Genomic DNA, 10563 nt, shown 5'->3' on the forward strand with positions numbered 1-10563 from the left:
TGAGCCAATGGGAGAGGTGTCAGCCCTACGGACCAATAACGTGACTTTTTAGCTGAATAAATTGTAAATAAAACCTTCTGGTTTCTACTGCCTCCTGACTGGAGTCAAGCGTCTTTGTTTCGTGTCCTACTGCGACGGTGGAATGTTGAACAAACAGTCTTCCATGAGGCGGGAAGACTGTGGTGGAGAACGTGGTGAAATCCCCTGCAGGCCCCTCCAGCAACGGACCTGGAGTCCTGCAAATGCCGCGAGAAAAGCTGGAATTTTCTGCTGCCTCAGCTGAAACCTGGGATTGGGGCACCTCCCGGGGAAAGAGGTCGGATGAGAGACCTTTAGGGAAGACAAGGAGAGAACAGAGCTCCCAACAAAGCTTTCAGAGGAGGCAGGATGTGTTTATCAGTGGTGCGGAGGGACCTTTGCTGTGCCTGGGAGCAGCAGAGGCCTCGTGAATAAAACATCCCCCCGAGCACAGCTCTGGATGCGTTTCCCGCTCGGATCAAGCCGTGACAAACCTGCTGGAATTCAGCCCAAAACGCAGCGTTTATCTCTCATCGCTGAGGTGCTGCACCCACAGCCTGCCTCCCGCAGAAACCGCCGGATCAGAGGGAATTCAGGGAAGGTTTAAAGTATTCCTGAAGCACACGCAGAAAAACAAGGACAGAAATGACAGACTTGCTGTCTCTGAGGGGAAAAGTTGTAGTTTTTGTAAAGGTTGTGCCCTGGGTTTTCCCTAAACCAGGACAAAAGGTTGTTTTTTAATAATTTGTACCATTTAAAATAATTTAAAAACCATTTTCGTACCATTTTTAACAATTTGTAGCATTTTAGTCTTTCAGGCCTCGGTCACATTTGCTTTGTGCTGGGCTCATCCACACCCAGGCGAAGGCAGAGGTGACCTAAAAAAAAATTATAAAAAAAAGGAAATAATGGAAATAAATGAAGCAAAGGAAACCTGGGTGGTCCTCCAGAAATTGTTCCTGCGATCGGGGGGTTCCTTGGTTTTGAGTCTCTTCCCTGGTATTTTCTGGAGACCTGAAGGTGCCATGGACTCAACATAAATCCAAAGGAGCAGCTCTGCCATGGCGACAGCAGAGATCAGCAGAGAATCCGAGAATAGTTTGGATTAAGGAGATCTTAAATCCCACCCAGAGCTGCCCCTGCCATGGAATTATGGACTCATGGAACCATGGAACCATGGAATCATGGAATCATGGAATTATGGAATCATGGAACCATGGAACTACGGAATCATGGAACTATGGAACCATGGAATCATGGAACCATGCAATCATGGAATCCCAAAATTATTTTGGTTGGAAGGGATTTTAAGGATCATGCCATCCCACTCCTGGATGGGCAGGGACACCTCCCACTGTCCCAGGCTGCTCCAAGCCCCAGTGTCCAACCTTGGACATTCCAGGGATCCATGGGCAGCCACAGCTGCTCTGGGAATTCCAGCCCAGCACCTCCCCACCCTCCCAGCCAGGAATTCCCAATATCCCATTTAATCAAACCCTACTCTCAGTTTGCAGCTCCTTCCTCCTCACTCACCAATTTACCTGGAATCTCCACGAATTAGCCAGCAGGGAATCACTTTGGAGACAGCTCATCATGGAAAAAATCCATTTTTTTCCAGGCTTTTTGGCCAAAAAAATAAAAAAGAAATCTTCTTGTGCCTACTTTGCCACGTTGAATATTGGTAGCAAAAAGTAACTTTTTCAACCAATCCTTCAGCAACGATCCCACCCTGACCAGTGCTAAATGTTGGGTAACACGGCATCACTGGTGAAATCCCAATTTTCCAAAGAAATATCCATGCGGGAGTGAAATATTCCATTCTCCCAGCTGCTGCTTTGTTCCTGTATCAGTAAGACAAGCTTTGGAAAACAAGGTGACACATTTACAAGCCTCGAAGGCAGCTGATGATTCCACACTTCTCTCCGAGCCATTTCCCAAAGGAATTTCACTGCAGACAGTTATAAACTCATATTCCTCACTTGGAGACACCTCAGCCTGGCTGGGGAATATATAAATATATTCCTTTGTTTTACCAGGAATGGCAGGTCTGGGAATATATATTCAAACATAAAATTACCTGGCTTTTTAAAAAATGTGTAATTATAGTGGTAACACTGGGAATTAATTGGTACAAACTGATTAAAGGCTGTGGCCAAACCACAAATTAGCGATTTTTTTCCTTCCTGAACATAATTAAGATTGTCTAAATCCATAGAATCGCAGTAGGAACTCAATGGAAGTTGCTTATTAAACTGGAATTAGGGAGGGGAAACCCCCACCTCTGGCGCAGCCGTGGATTTTTGGATGGATAACGCGGATTTGGACAAGGACAGAGCTCAGGTGTTCCTTTAATGAACTGGAAGGAAAACGTGGACAAGGTGCAGGCTGCGAGTGCCAGGAGAAAAGATGATCCCAGACGTGTGCAGTGGCCAAGTCCCATCGTGTTTTCTGCTCCACTTTCAGCCGCAGTCACTTCCCGGTGACATTGCCTGAGGCAGCTCCTAAAAATCCCGCTGCTCCCACCCCCACCCGCTCCCAAACTCCTGCAGAGCTGCTGCTCGGCTCAGGTGTGCACTGAAGGGAATAATTCACCTTCCATGCACGGTGACACCCAAAAAATGAGGTTTCCAGGCCATCCCGGAGCTGGGAATTCCCAAAGACAGCATCCTAGTCTTGGGGGACTGGATTATTCCTGGATATGTTTGTCCCAACACCAGCCTGAGGCAGTGGGAAGATGCTGGTCCCCACTTTAGGTGTTTGCTTTAGCCCCAGAGAAGCCCCTAAAACACTCCCAGAGCAAATTCCCAGCTTTCTGTTCCTGCCTGGGAGGCAGGAGGGGAATGCAGAGTGGGCTGGAAGCCAACAGAGAGAGGCTGCACCAGGAGAGAGCTGGAAACAGAGAGAAAATAAAACAGTCCACATCGGAGGTGCATGAACCAGGGGACCAGGAAGAGGGAAGGGAAATATGGGAGCTAATGAGAGAGGGAAAAGAGCCAGGAATGGGGCAGGTCTGTTCTGGCAGTGACAGCACCCGGAGTTATCCGTGGAAATTGTCCAGAGAAAAAAAGATAGGGACAACACAAAGGAGAGAAGTGAGGAAAACCCAAAGGATCAAGAGAGAATGGCTTCTCACTGCCAGAGGGCAGGGATGGATGGGATATTGGGAATTAGGAATTCCTGGCTGGGCTGGAATTCCCAGATTTGCTGTGGCTGCCCCTGGATCCCTGGCAGTGCCCAAGGCCAGGTTGGACGTTGGGCTTGGAGCAGCCTGGGACAGTGGGAGGTGTCCCTGCCATGGCAGGGGTGGCACTGGGTGATCCTTAAAATACCTTCCAAACCAGATTATTCTGGGATTCCATGATTCCATGGTTCCATAATTCTATGGTTACATGCTTCCATGGTTCCATGGTTCCATGATTCCATTAGTCCATAATTCCATGATTCCATGGTTCCATAATTCCATGACTGCATGGTTCCATGATTCCATGGTTCTATGATTCCATGGTTCCATGGTTACACAATTCCATGGTTCCATAATTCCATGATTCCATGGTTCCATTATTCCATGATTCCATGATTCCATTATTTCATGGTTCCACGGTTCCATGATTCCGCAATTCCATGGTTCTATTATTCCCTAATTCCATGATTCCATGATCACTCCTACAGAGAACAACTGGGATTACTGGGAAGGCTCCATCCTCACCCAGAGCATTCCTGGGGCAGCTGGAGGTCCTGGAAAACTACTGAAATCCAGGGAATATCTGAATGGTGACAACCCTGGGGGATTTTTCCTGCCGTCCAAGGGGGACGGATAAAATCCGGGCAGAGTTTGTAGAGCTGTAAAGCAGGACAATATTGGGCTATTAAAATACAAATTACTGTTAAATCCCAAGGGAAAAGGGATAAAGCCGGGGACACCAGGACTGGTTCTAATCAGCAATATCTAATTAAATCTCCTATTTGAGGTTTCAGTGGGCATTAGCAATGATTGGAATTCAGCCTGGCGTCCAGGAGCTTTCATCGGGCGTCCTTGGGAGATACCTGGGGATAAAAATGTGCTGGATGTGCTCAGCCCAGAGAGAAAAACGGTGTTAAATAATTCTGATTATTTAGATTAGCTCAGGCAAATGGAGCTTTTGTATCATTCCGGCTCGAGGAGATCCGTGTGGGAACGGGGGAGATCTGAGTCCTCAGAGAGGAATTCCTGGGATGAAAAGTTTTGGGATCACTCAGACGATGGCCCCGTGGTGGGAAGGTGACAAAGGAACAGTTCCATGAAGCTGCTTTGGGGTCTCTCAGAATCTCCTCTTCCTGCTTTGCTGGCATTAATTTCGTAATTAATTAACTTTCATCTTTTCAGAGAGTCGCACTTGTGTTCTGAACAGAACTCCTGTCGTGGTTTAGCTCTGAGATCTCAGAATTCCCAAAGCTGCCGTCACATTTTTCTCCTGGAGCTGGCACTGAGGGAGAGGAAGGGACCAGCAGGAGCTGAGCCCTGAGCACGGAAACTAATCCAGAGCATCCCGAAAACCGCACCCAAAATCAGGGAATGCGTTTCCTGGGATCTCTTTGAGTCTCCATCTCTTCATGTGCAATGTGGAGAAAAAAATGTTGCTTTTGTCCCTTCAGAGTTTCCTCATTTACGAGTGACTTTCATCCTGCAGCCAGCGCTCCTCTGAGCTCCAGGAAATTGTGTCCCGTTTTCCACCCAGAGCCAGGATGGATTTCTCATGAACGCTGAGGCCATGGGCTCTGTAAACAGCACAAAATATTCAAAATACGGAGTTTTTTTAACCTCTGGAAGAAGGGGCAGGTAAGTCAGGAGGACAAGGATGTCCGGAGGTGAAGCAGGGGGAAATCTGAAGGGCAAAGCCCAGCTGGAATTTAATCCGGATACTGCCATAAAGGACCTTAAAAATATCCCTGTGAATATTCCAGCGACAAAGGGAGGGATGAGGAGAATCTCCAGCCCCTGTTGGATGTGGCAAAGGGCGGGGAAAAGGCTGAGGTACATCGAGGGTCTTTGCCCCCCATGACAAGGAGGACACGGAGGGGCTGGAGCGTGTCCAGGGAAGGGAAGGGAGCTGGGAAGGGTGTGGAGAATTCCTGAGGGAGCTGGGCAAGGGGCTGAGCCTGGAGAAAAGGAGGCTCAGGGGGGACCTGGTGGCTCTGCACAAGTCCCTGCCAGGAGGGGACAGCCGGGGGGGTCGGGCTCTGCTCCCAGGGAACAGGGACAGGAGGAGAAGGAACGGCCTCGGGCTGGGCCAGGGGAAATTTAAATTCGATGTTAGAATGAATTCCTTCCTGGAAAGGGCTGTCCAGCCCTGGCACAGCTGCCCAGGGCAGGAGCAGAGCCCCCATCCCTGGGGGAATTTAAAATCCCTGTGGATGTGACACTTGTGGACATGGGGCAGTGGTGCCTTGGCCGTGCTGGGGAATGGTTGGATTTGATGATCCAGAGGGCTTTTCCAGCCCAAACAATTCCCTGGTTCTGCACTGAGTGAGTTCTGCTGCTTCTGTTCCCTCCCAGGGCCCTCAGTGAGGAGGGAGGTGCGGTGACCTCACCTGCTGAGCCACAGTTCCCATCCCTCAGGAGGAGCAGCTGAAATCCCTTAATCTGCCCCTCGTTTCCCGAGGGATTGTCCCTGTCACCTCCACCGGCAGCTTTTCCAGCAGCCCTGCGTGTTACACGTGTAAACAGAGACTCCTTCAACCTCCTCTGGCTCTTGCAAAATTAACATCACCTTTGTTTTCCACGCCTGTGCCAAGGAGCTTGATCCAGCCTTCCCAAGCTCCAAATCCCTGGACAGCGCCTGCTTTGTTTTCCTGAGGAACAAAACCCCAGCTGGGAGGGAGAGCTGCAGCCATCAGCTGCTTCTCCACAAAAAAATCCTCGGAGCTCCCCGGTCCTATCGATCCCAGCCAGAGCCTTGAAACAAACAATTAACCTTTCTAACGACGCCTCTGCCTTCGAAACGCTGCAAAGTTTGCTTAAAAAAAAAAAAAGAAAAAGAGCAAATCGATGGGATTTTACATCTATTGACCCGTCTCAAATGTCGAGGTCGTGGCGGGGAAGAGCTCTGAGGAGATGCGAATCTTGTTCTGGGTTTTGTGGGCGCTCGGCCCTTGGTCGCTGCCCTTTTTAATGTTCATCTCCTTTAATTCTCTCGTTAACGCCTTGGGAAACATCCTGGGCTTGTTTGGAGAACTCTTGAGCTCGTGGGATGGGGATTTCCAGAGAGGAAAGCCTGGCTCGGATTTTAGCAGCATTTCGGATTTGAGATGGGCCCAGCGCTTCGCCTTCGTTCAGAGGGATGAGCTCACCTCAGTGCTCCTCAGCAGATCCCAAATCCTGACAGGAGTCATTTCTTCCCTTGGATCTTCCCATTTTTTAGCAGCTTTTTCATTCCCTGACCACCCATTAACAGCGTGCCAGGGATTTCTTGCACCTTTAGTGGCTTACAAGGCTTCCCACAGAGAAAATAAAACACTTTCCACTCCCAAAACCAGAGCAAAACAGAGATTTCCTTAAAACATAAAGAAATTCAGGGTGGGGCTAAAAAGCCTGTGTGCATTAAGACCAGACTAAATAAAGGTTTCTAATTAGCTCACGGCGATGAAGGGAAAACCTTAAAGAAAAGTGAATTTTAAACGAATTAAGGTGCGAGGAAAGATCAGCGTTTCCTTGTCCTACAGATTAATTTGCTGACTATTTCATTTTCCTTCTCCTTGAGGGCTTTTTAATTATGCTGAGAAATCTCATCAAACCCAGCTGAAGAAGGGCAGGACAATTAGGAGCAAACAAACACTTCAGCAGAATGCCCCACCTGGATTATTTTTTTTGCAGCAACCACTCAGCGAGCTCCAGGAACCTTTGCTGCGTTTCCAGCCAAATCCGGATCAGATTTTTCCCAATAATCCCAAAAATTCAGCAAATGCCCAGGCTGGGCTCCCTGGGGAAGGGCACAGGCTTTGAATTCGTTGTAAAGTTTATTCACACTGGGCTCAGTAAAGAAGTCGTAACTTGGAATAAACCACCCTTGGAAAGGAAATAAAAAAGGACAAAGGAAATCTGTAAAAAATTTTCAATTTTGTTTACTCTCCAAACTTTATGAGCCACCTCAAGCCCCCAAAAACTCCTATTTTTGTGGGGTTGTCACATTGTGGTTGCTCACGCACACCTGGCATGGCAAAGGCCTGATCCCAGAACTCCAGGATGATTCGGGCAGGAAGGGATTTTAAGGATCATCCAGTTCAAGCAGGGACACCTTCCACCATCCCAGGTTGCTCCAAACCTGGCCTCGGACAATTCCAGGGATGCAGAGGCAGCCACAGCTTCTCTGGGAAACCTCACATTTGTAGGGAGGGATGAAGTGTCGATAAAAAACAAACCAGGGAGGGAATTACAGGACCTGTTCCAGGGAGGGCCATCCCAAAGGAATGTCTGGAGAGGGAATGTGAAAGACGAATTTTCCAGACAAACTCCCTGGAGCTGACACCTGGATCAGATTCTTTTCTTTCAGGATTCTTTCAGATTCCTGGCACAGTGTTTGTCTCCACTCTTTCCTGTCACTTCTGGAAGCCAATAACGGGGAGATGAAGAGAGTGTGTTAGCAGGGCCTGAAGGAGCCGCAGGAGAGATGAAGGGAGTATTTCCAAGGCATGGACAGGCAGGATACAGGGAATGGCTTCAATAACAGAGTAGGTTTAGATTGGGATTTGGGAAGGAATTCCTGGCTGGGCTGGGATTCCCAGATTTGCTGTGGCTGCCCCTGGATCCCTGGCAGTGCCCAAGGCCAGGTTGGACATTGGGCTTGGAGCAGCCTGGGACAGTGGGAGGTGTCCCTGCCCATGGAAAGGGTGGCACTGGGTGGGATTTCAGGTCCCTTCCAGCCCAAACTATTCCATGATTCCATGATTATCCCTGATGAGGCGTCTCCTGCCTTTTCCATGCTCCGCTTTGAGCTTCTCCCAAACCCTTCCCTTCCTCCTGCTCTCTTTCCAGACACAGATTGGGATCTAAGATGAATTTTTAATGGGAAATCCATGGCTCAGACAACATTTAACCTTCTTGCGCTGTGGGTGACAGTGCAGCCAGGACGTTTTTCCACCAAACCAGGTTTTTTTTTTCCTTCCACGCCCAGAATAATTGAGTTATTTTCATTCTTAAGCGGCTCAGCAAAGCATTGACAGGAGAATTTATCCGAAGGATACCTTGCTATCCAACCTGATTGTTCTTCCAATAGATTTATCAGGGCAAACTCAAGGAATCTGAATTATTTTTGGAGGGAAGTGGCAGAAATGTCTCAGGGAATGTCTACCTTGAGAACCAATTAAATGGGCTTAGACAGAAGCGCTTTCATGCGGGCTGGAAATTAATTGCAAGGCAGAATGCAAAAGGTGATGATGAATATTAACGAGCTGAGTTGGTGGCAACGGCTGGGGGGGAGATTCTCATCTGCTGTGGACAGGGGAATGTGACACAGAGACATCAAACCTCGGGTGACTGCAGTTTTAAAAATCAGGTTTATGCACACACAGAGGCTCGGAGGGAAACGCGTTCAGCACGGTGTGAACTCTTGGGGTGAGCGGGAGTCCGTTCCTTCACCCTCCCTTTCAATGGATGTGCCTGATTTTCCATCCCATGAATTATTAGCGGACACATGAACACCTGTTCCTCATGGTAGAAGCTGCTGTCAATTGCCTTCCCTTTTTATTTCAGAAGATCTTAAAGGAGAACCCAAGACTGAAACCGTTTCTGTTTCACCCAAGTGGGTTCATTTCCCACTCAGCTCCTCATTACCACGCTCAGTTTCCATTAAACAAATTCCAGGGCACTTAAAAATGACGGTGGTAGAAGGAAAAGTTCCATTTTTGATTAAAAAAAAAAACAAAAACCTTGGAGGTTATTGCACACCTGAGTGGAGAAACCACCATCCCTCCAAGATAACAATTGCAAGGAGCTGGGAATTTTCTCCTGGGAGATCTGGAAAGGCCTGGAGGGGCAGGGGTTGGGGCAGGTAAGGACAGCCTCAGGTAAGAATTTATTTTTTTCTAGAAAGCCAAAGCAATGAACTCAACAAACTCCCTGATCTGCCATTTCAGATTTGGTTTAGGAGAGGGATTAGCACAGGAGTCTTAGTGTTGGGCTCAGCCGCTCATTCCCTGTATTTTTCCATCTCTTGTCTCTGGGATAGGCCTGATCCCAATCCCAGCTTTGCTAAAAGGGAAAACCTTCCCAGAGCCCTCTGGATGTTCCTGAGGGTCTGCAGCTCCACCCACTCCGAATTGATCCAAATAAAAATGAGCAAACAGGGATCTCCACTCGCTTCGGATCGGGAGCTCAGGGAAATGAAGATGGAAAACCAAAATTAACATCCCAGCTGTAAGAAGGGATGAGCATGAATGTGTATGATCCATTTGGGAACTGACTGATGGATGACCCCTTCCAAGGCCCGACCACCCTTTCCAGGAAGGAATTGCTCCTGGTGGCCAACCTGAGCCTCCCCTGGCACAGCTTGAGGGATGAAACAACAACCTGACCTCGGAGCAGGAAACGAAAGGGGAAAATCTGGAAACTCTTCATTTCCTTTTCATATTCCTACAACTCGTCCATGTTACACCTGCAGCCGGATCTGCAGAAGATCCTGCTGGAATCAGAAGCATTTTGAGTGGAAATACACCTCAAACTGGAAGTTCCCATCTCTTATCTCTGGGATAGGCTCTATCAGTGCTCTTGGGAACTGCCCGACCCCAATCCCAGCTTTGCTGAGAGGGAAAAATCTTCCCAGAGACATCCAGACATTCCCGAGGGTTTGCGGCTCCATCCACTCCGAATTGATCCTGTAAAAATGATCAAACAGGGATCTCCACTCGCTCCAGATCAGGAGCTGAGGCAAATGAGGATTGAAAACAAGTCAAGGAAAGCAAAATTAACAACCCTGCTGTAAGCAGGGCCGGGCATGAATATGGATGATCCATTATGGAATTGACTGATGGATGACCCGTAACTCATCACAAGTAATGGCTCACACTGACTAATGGAGTTTCTCTTTCCGGATGAAACATTTGTCACTTAAACGCCTTCCACGTCACCCTGCACGAAAACCTCTGGGCAATTTAACTTGAGCACTGTTTGCTTTAGGATTAAAAAAAAAAAAAACATTAAAAAGAAATCTCCTCTTCCTGGTTTAAACGTGGTGCCCCGTTAGTCAAAATCAACCCTGCACCCTCAATTTCCTTGGATCACCTTTGGCTGTGCTGTCATGGCTCTGTCAGGGCTCAGCAGGAATTCCCCCAGGGTGGGAGAAGGAATCCCATTCCCTTAACCAGGAGAAAGGTTGGAAATAAATCCGGATCCCCTCACAGGGGTGGAGATGGAGAATGGGCTCAGCCATGGGAGCTGGGATGTTGGAAGGTTCATTCCACATTGCCCTGGTGAGCTGGATGCTCTGGGATCTTGTGGATCCAGAAATTAGGAAGGAATGATGGGATCAAGCCTCCTGCTCTTGGATCCCAGGTGTGTTGGTTTAACACGGGTGG

Source organism: Chamaea fasciata, unplaced genomic scaffold (genome assembly GCF_029207755.1).
Source record: "Chamaea fasciata isolate MVZ Bird 193981 ecotype frontalis unplaced genomic scaffold, bChaFas1.0.hap1 SCAF_7, whole genome shotgun sequence".
Classification (NCBI taxonomy): Eukaryota; Metazoa; Chordata; class Aves; order Passeriformes; family Sylviidae; genus Chamaea; species Chamaea fasciata.